A 17098-nucleotide genomic window follows, 5' to 3' on the forward strand; every position below is an offset into this window, starting at 1 on the left:
TGGAAATCATTCCTATTTTTTCAAACATGTCCACACTTTATCATCATGTTTAATTCCATGGCACCTAATGTGGTTGATGCCAGAGAATTCTGGGGGGCAAATGCCTTCTCTGGAAGAAAGTCAATTCAGGGGACAATACAAGTACTTCCGGTAATGATCACATTCATAAAAGAGCTGAGTGAGCTGGTTAGGGAAGCTACGGATTGAACTCTGACTCTCCGTGATGAAAGCCTGTCTGTGTTCATTCATCATTGTTAGAGTGAATAGACAGAGGGTGGCCTCAACCTTCTCAAGGCTGAGCTAGCTTGACATCTTCTAGAGTTCGCCACTGGGCAGCGCTCTCATAATTCCTTCTGGGAATTGTGTTATTATGAAAAGTACAATGGGAAAAGGACTAAAGACCTATTTGTAACAAGACCAGAAAATGGAAGATATATGTTCACAGAAATATTTTTCATGTGTGATTGAAAAAGTAATTAAATCCAGTTTTGCTCCTCTTTTTCTTTTCTAGTAGATATGTGATATATATTATGTGCTAATATAGAAAGACATGTTTTCCCATCCTCTGCTACCAAGTAAAGCCACATCTGAGTCATCTCTAACATTTTTTTTTTTTGGTAAATAAAACATTTTATTTTTTTCAGCTTTTGTATTTTTATTTAAACTTTTTATTTTGTATTGGAGTGTAGCCAGTTAACAAAATTGTGATACATTCAGCTGAACTGTGAAGGGACTCAGCCATACATACACATGTATTCATTCTCCCCTCAAACCCCCTCTCCAGGCTGCCATATAACATTGAGCAGAGTTCCATGTGCTAATAGTAGGTCCTTAGTAGTTTCATCTTCACTCCTACCTAAGGTGATTTGAGATAAAGAACTATGTGAAGCCCCTGTGTGATTTCTCCTTATTGTTTAGGAGAAACTGTCATGATGTTAATGGTATGAGTTCATAGTCTCTCTCTCTTTTATTTTACTATACTAAGATAGATTTTTTTTTTTCTAGACTGTTTTTCTCTTTATGTAAATGGTTTTTCACCTACAGCTTCTCCCTCTCTCTTTGAAAATGTAGATTGAATTTGTGAGCTAGAGATTCTGGAATCCTTATAAGGAGGAAGAAACTCAAGTTTCTAGTTCCCTTTGATTAGAATCACTCCAAGGGGATGTTCCAGGAGAAAGAAGAGTTTGCAAGGTTTTTTTTCTGTTATTTTCAGCTCTCTGCCTTGCCCTAGTGTAGAAATACAGCTATGGTTATTCTGAATATTTAGTACTTTCTTAAAGGACTATTTCTGTGACCAATTTCTCTAATGTATTCAGTGGCACTATTGATTTTAAATATGCAATAGGACCTGTCTAAGAATTTTACTTCCCACTTTTAGCACCTTTGCTATTTTCTTCTCAAATTTAAATAACATCAATAAAATTTCAGACTGCTTTCCTAAAATACATCTGCATGCCCTCACTGGCATAAATCCCTAAAGATTGTATAAAAATGTCTTTCAGTAGCAAGTTATTATTACATCAGTTTTATTGACTGTAGGTAAGATAATTTATTTTTATAGGGTGATAGCAAAGAAAAATGAGTATTTTTAATTCTCATAGAACTGGTGGACTCCTGAAATGTTCATTGTATGTTAGCCATTAGAAAAGAATGAGAAGAATCAAGTGAGCACAGGAATTAGCTATTTAAATGTTAATATTTGCTCTGACTTGAAAAGCTGGATTATTGTTCTAGTCTATTATGTCACATGATGGCATTCATTTAGCACCAAGTCACTTAAGATTATCCCACTTTACTAAAATAAGTTATTGCTGGTCATGTGACTGATCGTGCACTAGACCTTGAGTCAGAAAATGGCAATCAAAGCTTTGACTCTGTCACTGTTGGCAGTGTGGCTTTATCCTGGCCTCCTCATCTATGAAATGGAAATTACCTTCTTTTATGGTAAATACCGTCTTCCAGTTCACCAGGACTTTCACTGGTTTTAATGCTCAAAGTCCCTCTGAGGGTCTAATCCCTCTCATTCCCAGGCAAACTTGGCTGGTCGTTCACCCTTATATCTTGCTTGGCTTCACAAATTTGTAGTAGGAATACGTATACAAAAAAAAAAAAACCCACTTTTGAGCATGAATAATCTCTACACGTGCAAGCTATTACAATTGTAAAATATTATGATGAAATTTATGAGCCTTCAAGTTCATGTTCTAACATAAGCCCAGTACATCTTCTATGTGTGTGTGTGTGTGTGTGTGTGTGTGTGTGTGTGTGTGTGTGTATGCTTAATTGCTTAGTTGTGTCCAACTCTTTGTAACCCCGTGGACTATAGCCTGCCAGGGTCCTGTGTTCATGGCATTTCTCAGGCAAGAATACTGGGGTGGGTAGCCATTTCCTTCTCCAAGGGATTGAACCTGGGTCTCTTGCATTGCAGACAGATTCAACCACCAGGTGGCTCAGATAGTTAAAAATTTGTAACATCATGTTTTCCTATCAAAGACGCGAAAGAGCTCTGAGCCCAGATAAAACTCTAGGAGCTATGGAACTCTAAGCCTACAAAACACTTTTACCTGCATTGTTTTACTTAGCCTTAAAAAAAAAATCATGAGAGTTATCCATCACTTTCCAATGCAAAATTGAAGCTCTCAGATATTAATGAGTCATCAAGGTGATTTAGCTAGCAAACGGTGAGTATAGCTTGAGACCTGGGCTTTGTGACTATGTGGCTACTGCATGGCCCAGGGAAAATTGTCATGAATATGTCACAAGGAAAATTGTCGTAAATTCATAAATTTGCATCACATGCCCAATTTCTCTGGCATGTTAAAAATGTATATTGTACATGCTATGCAATATTTCTATAATAACCAGCTTTTCCTGTCTTAAAGCTTAGGGTAGCAGCAACTACCGCTTTCTCTTTTTAAAGTAGCACAGTTTCTATGTATTTAATTGGTAGTGAAAATCCCAACAACAAAGAATAAGCAAGTTTGCAGAATCAGCTTAGTAATTTAGATTGAATGAGCCAACTGACTACAGAATACCGAAACAATTAGCATTTATATTTAGCTGACCATTATCAAAAGATGTATGATATATTTGTTTAGTTTTATTCAGCTCTGATAAAAACCTAATCTGCAAATTTCAGGTGAACATTAACAAATTAAGGCGTTAACTCCCATTGGGTCAGTATCCATGAAGCAGTAATGATGATGATGTTGGTGATAATGATATTCACAACAAAAGTAGCAAGCAAGTCATATACTTTAATTTATAGTTTGTAAATTCGATATCAAGTATTTTCTTTTGTTAGATGCCGTGAAATGGAACAGAATGCTGTTTTATTCACAGCTTATACAGGTAACTTTCCTATGCCCCAGGAAGTTCAAATCACTCCATCAAGTCAGTAGCAAGTGGGAGAGAACTAAAATACTGAGCTTCTAACTGTCCATTTCATGCTACTTCCATGGTATCTTTCCTTCCTTCCAGTTCCAATATTTTTTGATCTTACCATCTGATGAAGTAGGAACATCCAAGACTCATTTGGCAACTGTATCTTTCACTCCCAAGAGTCAGCCTGTTACTGTATTTGCAATATGTTCATTGGATCTCTACAAGGTGGCAAAGGCATCCACAGCCATAGCCATGTGCAGAGAGCAATGGGAAAGGGGCTCGCTGTTCTGCGAGGAGGAGTAAGCTCCTAATGAAGTGATCACCCATTGTCTACTTTCTGTCGTCTCTCAATAATGTGATTTGGCATGCCTTATTTAACAACACAGTCTTAGTAAAGAATCTGGCCAATATATAATAGTACCTTAAAAACGGTTGTTACATCTCTTTTAGGGAACTTCTCAGGCAAAGCATTGTTCCCCAGAGATTTCCCTTCTAGCTATATCCTTTGTTGCCAAACCAACTCCACTTTCTTGTTCTCTTTACACAAAATTAATCCAAGGCTTTGCCTGTATAAAAGCAGTCTGACTTCAGTATTTGAATGTCTGGTGAATTTTCACTCTTTATTTTAAAGTCGTTGTTTAGTCACGAAGTTGTGTCCGACTCTTTGTGACCCCGTGGACTCTAGCCTGCCAGGCTCCTCTGTCCATGGGATTTCTCAGGCAAGAATACTGGAGTGGGTTGCCATTCTTTCTCCAGGGGATCTTCCTGACCCAGGGATTGAACCTGCATCTCCTGCATTGCAGGCAGATTCTTTACCGCTGAGCCACCAGGGAAGCCTTAAAGTGCTATGTTTGAAATGATTTTTCTTACCTAAATAGTGGAGGAACATAGATCATAAAAACAGGAAGAAGGCACAACATGCATCTATAGGACAAGATAGTCAAAAGACTCCAGAGGCTACTACAGCGACCTAGGTGACTGAGAAATATCAAGTGGGTTTTGGGATGGTGTCAGTTTCCCACGGCTGCTATAATGAAGTAACAAATGCTAGGTGGCTTAAAAGAATAAATAACTGTTATTTCACAAGTATGGAGGCTAGAAGTCCAAAATCAAGTTTTCTTCAGGGGATGCTGTCTCCGCCAGCTCCAGGGGAAAATCTTTCTTTGCCTTCTCTCGCTTCGCATGTTGGCTGATAGTCCTAGGCGTTCTTTCACTTACAGATGCATCACTCCTTCTACATGGAAGCTTTCCTGCTATATGTCTTCACATCCTCTTCTCTCTTTGCCTGTGTGTCTCTGGGTTGAACTTTACCCCTATTTGTATTGGACTGGGTTCCCCTCTAATGGCATCATTTTAATTTACTTGTTAAATAGCATCACATTTTAAGGTACTGGGAACTTCCATATATCTTTTTTGGAGGGGCAGAATTTAACCCATAAAAGGATAGAGTGGAGTGGGCACACTCTCTCCAAAGGGGTGATAGTCATTCATCTCCTGCCTATTGCTCTCATCTTAAGTCTTAGTTTTTAAGGGAAACTGGAAACATTTATGTTCAAAAAAATCTGAACATTTTATGCAAAATATATTCAAGTTATTCTTCTTGTTTTGGCATAATCAAACTAAGCATGTCTTAAGGTCTCACTGAGGCTTTTGCAAGGTCCTAGGTTCTCTGATTTTCCTCATCTATCAATTAACACGTGAGAACTATGGCTCAAAGGGCTGAAAAAAATTTGTCCGTGGCCACACAGTTGTTTGTGGAAGAAAAAGACTTACAGTCCTCTGCTCCTAATTTTGTTTTCTTTCAACAAAAGACAGGGATTGGTTATACACAATCTTTTTCAGTGACCAAATGGCCCTCCTTTCTGCAATCAGTTATATCAAATCCTAACTGTTAAAAAAACAAACAAACAAACAAACAAAAACCTGGCCATTAAAATCTTCCTTCAACTTCTAAAAATTTTTGCCAGATAATGATATACAAAGGAGAAAAAAAAAAGGTCTGTTCAAAAAATTATATATATATATGTGTGTGTGTATCTACATATAATCAAAGCAAAAATAATATTTAGCTTTTCCAATATCTACCTGAATAAAGATAGATATATAGAGAGTTTCCCAAGTGGCTTGGTGGGGAAAGAATCCTCCTGCAATCTTCCTTAGTCAGGAAGATCCCCTAGAGGAGGGCATGGCAAAGCACTCCAGTATTCCTGCCTGGAAAATCCCATGCAAAGAGGAGTCCAGTGAGCTACAGTCCATAGGGTTGCAAAGTGTGACTGAGCATGCACAGATGCACACACACACACACACACACACACACACACACACACACACACACACACACATGTACATGCTGCTATTTTGGTGTGTCATTTCTTTTTCTCTGTTCTTTTAAATTTGGAACCATATTGTCTATGAAGTATTGTGTTTTCTGTTGAGATTTTCTCCTTTCCAAAAATAATTTAATTTAAAAAGAAATAAGTGCATAAGGCAAGTTATAAAAAGGCAAAAATGATGCCCAGAATATCCTGTGGGTAATGCAAGGAAGATTTGGGAGTTATGAGAGAAACTATAAAAAAAAAAGTTTATGAATCTCTCAACATCCCTTGATTAAGAAAGATGTTTGGACTGAAAAATCAGACACTTACAGGAAATCTTAAAATTTATGTGGAGGAGAAGGTAGCCTCCAGATCCTGAATGTGAGTAAATGAGGACAAACCACTGGCAGCCACAAAACCCTGGAAGTGTCCTCAATGTTCTAGGAGGAAGGAAGGGTAATGGTAGTATCCCCACTCACGGCCCTGGGAATGCAGAAACCGCTTGAAATCAACAAGGAGCCAATCTGAAAGCAGCAGCTAAAACAGAGGAGGATCTGCCCAGTATATGTGTGAGTGAGTGTGGCAATCAGGATGCAAGCAGTTTGGGTTTTAAATTCTGAAAATTCAACATATCAAAGTATCTCTCGTGAGAATCAATCTATTACTGGACTGTGCACATTTGCATTAAGTTTTCTATGCACTTGCAAGACGGAGGTTGGGATCAGAGAGACAGACAGGTGGCAGATAATGAAGGATCTTGTCAGTCATTTAAAGAGTTAAGTTCTTACACCCAAAGTGATGGGAGCACATCAGATTTTGGTGAGGAGTAAAGTGTGTATAATGAGCTCACTCTAGCTATTGTGCAGTATGCAGAGCATGGATCTGAGGGAGGGCAAAGTAGTAGAAGTGCTTCCGAGGTGGAGCTAGTGATAAAGAACCCACCTTGCAACGCAGGAGATGTGAGATACTCCGTTCAATCCCTGGGTGGGGAAGGTCCCTTGGAGGGCAATCTACTCCAGTGTTCTTACCTGGAGAATCTCTTGTACAGAAGAGCCTGATGGGCTACAGTCTGTAGGGCTGCAAAGAGTCAGACAGGACTGAAGCAACTTAGCACACACACACACGAAATGGAAGAAAGGTATATGCGGCAAATATCTCTGGAAGAGGCTGCTAGTTTGGGTTGGATTGGAGTGCCATTACTGGAGTGAGAACAAAATGACCTATTTTTTTTTAAGCAAGTTTTGGATATTTAGACAATAAAGCTTGATGATTGATTGGAAACGGAGTATGGGAGAAAGCAAAGATGGAGATTCAGTCCTAAGTATCTAGATGGATCAGTTCAGCCACTTAGTTGTGTCTGACTCTTTGCGACTGCATGGATTGCAGTATGCTAGGCTTTCCTGTTCATCACCAATTCCTGGAGCTTGCTCGGACTCATGTCCATCAAGTCGGTGATGCCATCCAACCATGACAGAGATGCCGTCCTCTGTTGTCCCCTTCTCCTCCTGCCTTGAATCTTTGCCAGCATCAGGGTCTTTTCTAGCCAGTCAACTCTTTGCATCAGGTGGCCAGGTTTAGAGAACCTGGGAAACCAAATGTTCTGTTATGGTCATTGTGAGCTTGGATACAATCTAGCATTCCAGAAAGAGGTCAAGACAGTTGATCTCCCTTTTCATTGACATTACGTGGGATGGGTAATTTGCTCTTACACAAAATAGAGACCTGGTTAAACAATATTCTACATACTATTTGTTAAAAGTGATTTCTATCTAGAAAGCTTTCCTCAACAATATTTCTATTATACATTATCTATTTAATGATGCAGAGGATTTCCATTGTGTTCTGATGGGCATTTAACAGGCTGCAGTGACCATATTTATATGCATATCTTTGCACACTTGTGGGTATTTATCTATAAGAGACATTCCTAGAAGTGGGCTTGTTGCATTCAAGCATATGGGCATTTAAATTTTTGATAGATAGTGCCAAGTACTCCCAACAACAATGTATAAGAATGTCTGTTTCCTCATACCCTAGTCAAATTTTATAATCTTTGCCAATCTGATAGGTTAAAAAAGAAGGATTTTGTTACAGGATTTGCATTTTATGGAATAATTAGTGAGGTTGAGCATCTACCCATATGGATTTTGAATCTCTTTTTCTGTGAACAGAACTGCCTGTTTTATCTTTTGCCTATTTTCCCATGGAGCTATTATTATTTATTTCTGGATTTTTTCCTCTATCTGTTGCACAATAAGATAAATATTTTCCAAATTCTTACTTGTCTTTGAACTTTGGCACATTTTGGCAGCAGGATTTTTGAAACACATTTGTTTTTAATACAATTTTATGTCTTAACTGATCTAGTCATATATTCAGCATGACAACACTAGAGATGAAGTTATGAAAGTGGTAGGAGTTAGTTATTATGATTTTCATTCTGTTGCAGATTTGCTGGGTGCCACTGGGGCAATCATTTAATCATGTGCCTTAGTTTCCTCCTTGTAAAATGGAAATCCCAGTCTCTGCCTTACCTTTAAGAATTTATTTAGAGGGAATCTGTGAATAAATATAGTAACTCTCTATTGGATTTTACATACTCTCAACATATGAATTTATGCATGTCAGTTGATTCAGTAGCATAATGAAAATGTTGCAAAATACTAAGAATTTCCAGAGTGTCATATAATATCTAAAGCTTCTTCTTTCCCTACCCCTTCTCCTTTTTATTCTTGTCTTTCTCCTTTCCTTCTCTTTTATTTTTCTGTTACACACGACAGTATTTCTGGTTGCCATCATTTTGGTGGGGAACTGCAGTGTGTATCAATCTGGATACATTTATAAAATGATAAAGAAAACACATGCTTGGCGATCACTAGAAACTCTATGCTGTGCATCTTTTATTTGACATCTGCTTGACAGACATAGTGGTGAATTCAGTTGGGTAACTGGGGAGTCACTGGTATCAGTGAAGAGAAGAAAGCTGTGTTTACAATTCCCTGTAAAGTGGACAGGCAGTATGAAGGGAGGAAACCTCACCCAAGAGTCTGAAGACTTGAGAGGCAGCTCAGCCTCTCTTACTGACTGTGTGGTAGTGATTTATTGATATGTCTTCTTATGAAATAAAATTATAGCATTTACTTATTTTAAAACTCAATCAGAAGAACATTACTGTTTCATGAGCAAAAAATTAAACTTCAAATTTAGGATTTTGAATGGAAAGCTCAATCTTACCTAGCCTCTTGCCATAAAAACAAAATAAGGAAACAGCACCAAGTTTTACAGAACTCTTACTATGTCTCAGTAAAACACACTTTGAAAATTCCTTATCTGTATTACCTTTGCCCAATCTCTGGCATAGACATTAAATTCTGTGACTTGCTTCAAATAGCTATTAGAAAGAAGGAAGGGAAGGAGGGAGGGAGGAAAGAAGGACAAAAGGAAGAAAGGCAGGATACAAGGATGAGGGAGAGAGAGGAAAGAAAGAGAAGAAAGAGAAAATTTTCTTAGTCCTTACTCTGTACCCTAAAGTGACCAGAAATTATTATTATAAGTGTTTTCTTCCTTATCTTACACCAAATTCATGTCTCTATGACACTCAAGTTAAACCATTAAATCCAGACATCACAGAGTGGGCAGATAGGTGTCAAGTCAATTCCTGCAGTCATTGTGAATGGTTTCTGGTTATCTGACTAATTCTACAACATTGAATTCTGCAGAAAATAAGTAAAGATTTTCAAAAAAACCTTAGCTTACAACCTGATTTCCCTAGCACTTATCCTACATTTTCTACCAATCTGATAGCATCTATCAGTTCAGTTCAGTTCAGTCACTCAGTCATGTCCGACTCTTTCCAACCCCGTGGACTGCAGTACACCAGGCCTCCGTGCCCATCACCAACTCCTGGAGCTTGCTCAAACTCATGTTCATCGAGATGGTGATGCCATCCAACGATCTCATCCTCTGTCATCCCCTTCTCCTACTGCCTTCAATCTTTCCCAGCATCAGAGTCTTTTCCAAGGAGTCATTTCTTTTTATCAGATGGCCAAAGTATTGGAGCTTCCGTTCCAATAATGGTTAGCTCCAATAGTAGCTTCAGCTCCAATAATAGCATCCATAATGGTTAGGATTGTATAGTTAAAAGAGTATGCAATTTTAATAAGAAATGGTTTCCCAGGTAGCATAGTGGTAAAGAATCTGCTTACCAATGCAGGAGAAGCAAGAGACACTGGTTTGATCCCTGGGTTGGGAAGATCCACTGGAGTAGGAAGCGATAACTGATGCAGTATTCTTGCCTAGAAAATTCCATGGACAGAGGAACCTGACCAGCTACAGTCCATGGGGTCTCAGAGACGGACCCGACTGAGCACACATACACACACAGACATTGGTAGTATGCAACACCAGGTTCTCAGAAAGCATACGACTGATTATCTGCTTACTTATTTCAAGAGATATACTAGGTTGTTTTGCATTTATTCATTCACTTATTGTTTATGTATCATAAATCAACCTCTGTGCTATGTAAATCATGGTGTGGTGAGAATGACTAAGATATGATCCCCTTCTCTAAAGGAATGTGCAAAGAAAAGAGAAAATAAATGTATACTTTTTCAAATTTAAGGTGATCAACCTACCACTTTGGCTGCCAGTGGCTTTACTGCTGTTCTAGTCTATTTCAAGACTCAATGGACATTAACATGAGTCTTAACTCTTTCACATATTTGCCTGGCTTGTGAGTGGGTAGAGGGTAAAAGGAGCATTTTGCTGGTAATGCTTGAAAATTTCCTACCCAACTGCGAAAGACAGATGATCTTGTTTCAGTAAAACTTCAGGAAAAATGGAGGAGGATACAGCATGATGAGAATTAATGGCAGATGTAGGAGCCATTCAACTTGGTGCTACTAAAATTTTTGGCTATGGGTTTGAAAACCCCTGAGGGTAAGTGTTGAGGAGTCTGAAAAGAGGATATTGCTGAGTGTGTAGAGTCTTGCCCTATGTGTCTTTCAGCTCATCCACTGTGTCAGTTTCCACAGACGTATTGACTATAGATAGAGGTGAGCAGTAGATGTTCCTTGGCTCTTTGTAACCATAGTCTCCCCGCACACAACTAACTCCTTGTTTACTATTCACCTGTCTGCTTGATCTTGTCTTTGTCCTTGACCACTTCCTGCCCTGTCTCTTTTTACTAGCCTGCGATTCTTTAAAGAACTTGGCTCAGATTCATCCTATCAGCTCTTTCTACTTCAGAACCTCACACCTCAGCCTGATTAAAGGTGTCCCTCAGAGCCAGACAGGTTTGCTTGGTCTTCAACAACAGCAAAGAAGGAAGTCTGTTTTGATTGCCAAGGACACTGAGAATTGTGTACAACGAGTAATATGTTAAAGTATATGATGGTTTACCAGATGTCCCTATGATGTCCCTTCTTTCCTTTGAAACTATTCACAAAATTGCAAACGTGCTTTGTCTTTGTTTTTATGTGTTTAACGAAACATATCAGAAGAATTGGATATGGGAAAAAAATCTTGCATTTCTCTCTTATCAATCCGTTAACTCTGTCAGTTGACATAATCTTAAATGGATCTCAAATAACCTTCTTGTAGCTTCTGTGCCTTATTCCCCAAGGTGCCTGTGAATGTAGCATTTACAAATGAGTCAAAGTCAAACTGTAAGATTCTAGATGTCCTTTACTCTGCTTTATCAATATGAATACTATCTCAGCAGTGTTTACCATGTTATTTGAAATATAGTCATAATCATCTACATACCTATTATATATTTTCTTGCTTTCAACCAAGGATATGTGTCACTTCACATATGTACTAATTTTTTTTTTTTTTGCTTTTACTAAACTGAACAATGAGCATCCCTTTGAAAAATCTTATTTTAAAATTATTGGAATATTAAGAAAATACTTGGAAAAAACTACAACTTTAATAATAAATATTATTAAGTATTGTGTAATAATGCATGCATTTATTCAGGTAACATACTTCTCACATCAAAAATTAGACAAATTCAGTGACAAATGATTATCTTTTGCAAATTATTTACTTTCATATTTGTGACTTTTCAATTTTTTCATTATAGAAGTTATGCAATATCTGTATAATGGGGTTTGCAAAAAAAAAGGTATAAATACAGAAATCACTCAACTCCATACCCTAATGTAACATCTCACATTAACATTTTAAAGTATTCTCTTACATTTGCATTTGTGTGCATATTTTAAAAGTTGTAACCATAAAAGCCATAATTATGTTTCTCCTGCCTTTTTTCCACTTAATACATATCCTGAGCATTTCCCCCTACTGTTATGTCAGTCATAATAAACACTGAATAGGGTTTTTACTCTTCTTCTATAATGGTAAATGGTCATAAGATTTACTTTAAACATAAATCGTTGTGGCTTCTGAACCATGCTTTGAAATATGAAGACTTGTTGTTATTCAAGACTGCTAGACAAAATTGTTCAGCACGAATAACATGAAGTACCCTTGTTTGCAATTCTGGTGTTAATTTGGTGATTTGTAGCTCTTTCTCTCCACCTACCATGTAATGAGGCGCTCTTGATTAAGTTGGCAACGGATACAGACACACTTCTGTGACTCATAACACTGTCTGGTGACTGTCCAGACTTACAGCTTGGTGTTTGGAAACTGGTTCCCCTTGAGGTTTGTTCCAATTTGAAATGAAGCTGCTCAGCTAAGGCTTAACAAAGGCAGGCAGACCCAGTGGGAGGATGAATAATGGCCAATCTGAGAGTGGCGATTGGAGAGATCTGTGGCAGTCTGTGCTAACACAGTGACCCTGGGCTTTAGAATCCCCAGCAAGGTGTGTGCGTGCTAAGTCAAGCAGGGTTGGGACAACCAAGGCAGCCACATCCGTATGTGAAGTGGACGTGAAGTGCTTAGTCATGTTCAACTTTTTGTAACCCCATGGCCTATAACCCTCTGTCCATGCTCCTCTGTCCATGGGGTTCTCCAGGCAAGAATACTGGAGTGGCTAGCTGTTCCTTTCTCCAGGGGATCTTTCCAACCCAGGGATAGAACCCAGATCTCCTGCACTGCAGGAAGATTCTTTACCATTTGAGACACTAGGGAAGCCCAAAGCAGTCACATCCATACGTGGGTCTATGGATAACTTATATGCATATTTCTCTTTACCCCATAGGACTTTCTGTTCAGAGGCTGTGTTACTTAAATTGAAATATTTATTAAATAACAAGTGCCAGCTTATTTGTTTGTAATATTTAACTCCAAAGTACATGGAGGAAAGTAGTTCAAAGAAGGCTTACCTTAAATCTCTATTACCATTTGAAGAATTTGCAAAACTGCAACCCAATTATGGAAAACTAAACAAAAGAGGAAATTTTCTCTAAGTAAATCTAAGCAGTTGCCTGATTCCTGTTTTAATGTAAACACATGTTAAATGGCAGACCATTTTATCTCAGGGTCGCAAAGAACTATATCCTCCTTAGAAATCCTAGATTTTCAGAAAAATCCTCTAGACCCTCAGAAGAGAGCTGAGCTTATTGACCAGCAGGAGACTATGTGAAACTGGATCAGTGTAAGCGTCAAACATGGCACTGCTTCATACATGTTAGAGGTAGAAAGGAGTCAAGCTACACTATGTAAATCATCTCATTAATAATCCAGGCCTTTTTCAGAAGTCTAATTCCATTTGCTTAATATCGGGTCAAGTAAGGGTTGCATTACACTTCAGAAGATATTTGCCTCATGAGTGTATTTTTTTAATTATGTAGAGTCCTCTTAGCTTGTCCAGCAAAACACTAGACTAGATTTAAGGCAAGTCAAGAAGGGGATACCAGGTTGGGTGACTTTCAAATGTGGTCTTACGAGGCCAACGATAGTCTGAAATGGGGTTTCTCTGGGAACTTCATTTGCCATCAACACACCTATTTGCCTTTCTTAAGAAGTTGAGGTGTGTCTAAGTAGAATGAAAAAAGAAAAGACAAAAAAAAAACACAAGACAGTGCATAAAAGGATTTGGTTAGACATTGATTTGACACATGGCAATGGATTTTCTTCTTGCCCTATGTCAAGCAATGGGCCATGTGACTGAGGATTTACTTCTGCGAAAAGGAGAAGCCAGTACAGAGCAGTGGAAACTCATAGGTTCTGAAGGCCAACAGATTGAACTTAATTCTAACTCAAAAATTTACTACCTGTATGACCTTGGTCAGAGTTTCTGAATGTCAGTTTTATTAATTGCAACTTACTTTTTATTTAATAAATCAAAAATACTTATTAGGCACTTCTTCAAACCAGGCATTATTCCAACTACTGTAAATTTAGGAATAAAAGAACTCTGCCCCTCACAGAGTTTATCTTCTAATACTTTTAGGATTATTAAGCTGATTAAGTAAAAGCATGTATTTAAATCTTCTTGCATAGTGCTGAATGCAGAGTTCGTACTCAATAAATGTTCATTTTTCTTCTATTTCTCCAATATGCTACTCTTTGCAAATTCATGAATAAAGATCTTAAGCCAACCCGTGGTGGGACCCTAACACATTTTGACTTAACCTTTCTCTGTCAAATGTAGGCTTGGTCAAATGTAGACAAGGTTAATTTCGTCCATTTCAAATAGAACACTCTACCCATTGATCACAAAATTAAATGCCTGTAATGTCCAGGCAGAGATGTAAATGAGTGAATCCAGGTGCAGTGAAAGAAAATGGTGGTGGTGGGGATGTGCACCCAGGAGAATACATGTTAAGTCTGTAGATTGTTCTATCTCATTGTTGTAATGGTTATATTAATAAATGGGCCCAGTATTGCCATAACGCTAATTTGCAAGGAAAGTATGAAATCTAGTTGATGATATGAAATCACCACATTGAGAAGTATAAGCAGCTGCACGCGCGCATGCACACACACACACACACACACAGAATGGCAATTATTTGCACACCTAGTAAAGTGAATTAATAGACCATGCATTTGAAATTTCTACTGTAACAGGTATTTTGCTTGTATATCTACCTGCAGAATTGATGATTATTAAACCCAGATTAAATCAGATCATTTCTCTTCCTTTGAATTCTTCAGACTCTCTTTTAGTTTCTACATTAGTGGTTCACATCTGGTTAGCATCACAATCACCTCGGGAAACTTAAAAATACAAGTTTCTGGAACTCATTCTACTAATTAGAATCTCTAAAAATCTAGCTAAGTAATCTGTACTTTTAAAATACTTTCCCAGATGATTCTGATGATGAGCCAGTCACGAAAACCAAGGTTATAAGAATGAAGGGTACTCTGTTAAGCATACAAAGTCCTTCAAATCAGTATCTTTTTTATTTCACTGATTAATATTCTCTCACCCTCAGGCTTCAGCCACCCCATGAAGGTATGTGACTTGACTTTCATACTTGATACTCTGCCAATAAAGTCTACTTTGTAACCTTTCTACCTTCTCTCACACAAAACTCTTATTTATCTTTCAAGCACCAGTTGCAATGTTAAATCTTCTCCAATGCCTTTTATGTTTTTCTAGGAAGACTTGGCTATTCCTTGCACTTCCAAGATATTTTAGATTTACCTGAATTGGTGATATCGGCTATGATATATTTTCATTGTTCCTGTATGCATCATCTCACTACTTATTATGTTAGTTAGCTTGAAGTGCTATAACAAGTATCATAGATGGAGTAACTTAAACAGCAAACATTTCTGACCACTCTGGAGCCTTTAAAGTCTGAGATGAAGATGCTAGTGGATTCAGTGCCTGCTGAGGCTCAGCTTCCTGATTTGCAGTTGGCAGTCTTCTCCTTGTGCCCTCGTATGGCCAAGAGAGAAAACATCTCTCTTTTGTCTCTTCATATAAAAGCACTAATTTCGATCATGATAGATTCACCCTCATGGCACATTTATCTCCCAAAGTTTCCATCTCCAAATACCATCCTGTTGGGGATTAGAGCTTCAGCAGATGAAATTTGAGGGGACACATGCATTAGTATGTAGTGCTCAGAGCATGTATAGTTTTCTAGAATCTGTTTGAAATGAAAATGTTAATCTGAATAGAGATTAGCAAGTGTAGTAACTTTGGTTTATTCTTCACTAAGTCCTCATTTCATTTGCCCATTGGGGGATGTTCCATTAGGAAATTAGAGTGAATCAGAGCCAATCCACTAGAGACTTAATTTACAGGGCTTAAGTTTTTAAATTGCGGTTTTGAACTAAGACCAAAGCAAAAAATTCATTTTAAAAATTCTTCCATCACTTTAGTAATACACGGTTTTGAAAATGCTGCAAATTACATAGCATCGATAGTAATGCTACATATATATATATATATATTATTATTTTTTTTTAATGTTGATCCCTTTGTTGAAGTGTTGGTCCCAATTTAAGTGTACCCTGTTTAGGAGCTAGAAATTTTTTATGGAAGCGAGGACTACACAGTGTGGCAGGGAGGCAAACAGGATTTCTGTTCAGCGAGACTAATGCCAGGAGACATTTACAGTCTGTAACAGTAGCCAGCGACTCAGACAGCTTTACTGATGTGTCATCAGACTGAGAAGAGAAGGCACGGCACCAGGGCGACAAGGACATGTTCTGCGTGTTCATCGATCTGCAGTCTCCCTTGGAAAACTCCACATATTTCTGAATGTCTTGAGTGGTTTTATTGATGTGGCTCCTGCCAGCTGAGCGGGCAGGAGCCACTAGGCTTATTTTTCATGTCACGTTGGCACTGTCATTTAAGAACTTACTGTATACATAGGTGATGCAGGAAAGGAAGGATATTGAGAATCTCATCATATTATTTGGGGTGGGTTGCTGAAGAAAATTGCAAAACCCCAGAAAGCCAAAGGTGGATGAAATCTGCCCAAAGTATATTGTACGTGGCTGCTATTATGAAATTTCTACAGTCCTTTGTTACCGAAATGGCCAGTGATGAATCTTGACCGGGGAACCAGTCAATGGTACAAAACTATCCTCTGAGAAGATGATATGAAAAGGTGATAGAACTTTAATACAATTCTAGTTTGTGAGTGGGTATATTAATGGGAGAGACTGAATAAAGGTATGTTGGTAGATTATAAAGTCATGGGCCTAAGAAGGACTTTGGAAGGTTTTGCAACACATTTTCCTGTCTCCAAGAGGGAAAAACCCTTATATTGTATAGAGCAAAACGAAACAAAACAGAAACTCCTATAGACCCAGAAAGTGCAGTCTGTTTGAGATGTTAATTTCAATTTCAAATTTATAAATGGCATTTGCTTATAATTCCTTTTGATCATGAAATATTAAATTCATAATTAGTTTCTCATAAAAGCAATCAATTCTGAATCTCTTATTCTGTAATGTGCTTGATGATTAATTTATCAGCTATTTGAACCAACATACTGTCTACTCAGGTATGATGTTAG

This window comes from Muntiacus reevesi, chromosome 9 (assembly GCF_963930625.1).
Source record: "Muntiacus reevesi chromosome 9, mMunRee1.1, whole genome shotgun sequence".
In the NCBI taxonomy this organism is placed as follows: domain Eukaryota; kingdom Metazoa; phylum Chordata; class Mammalia; order Artiodactyla; family Cervidae; genus Muntiacus; species Muntiacus reevesi.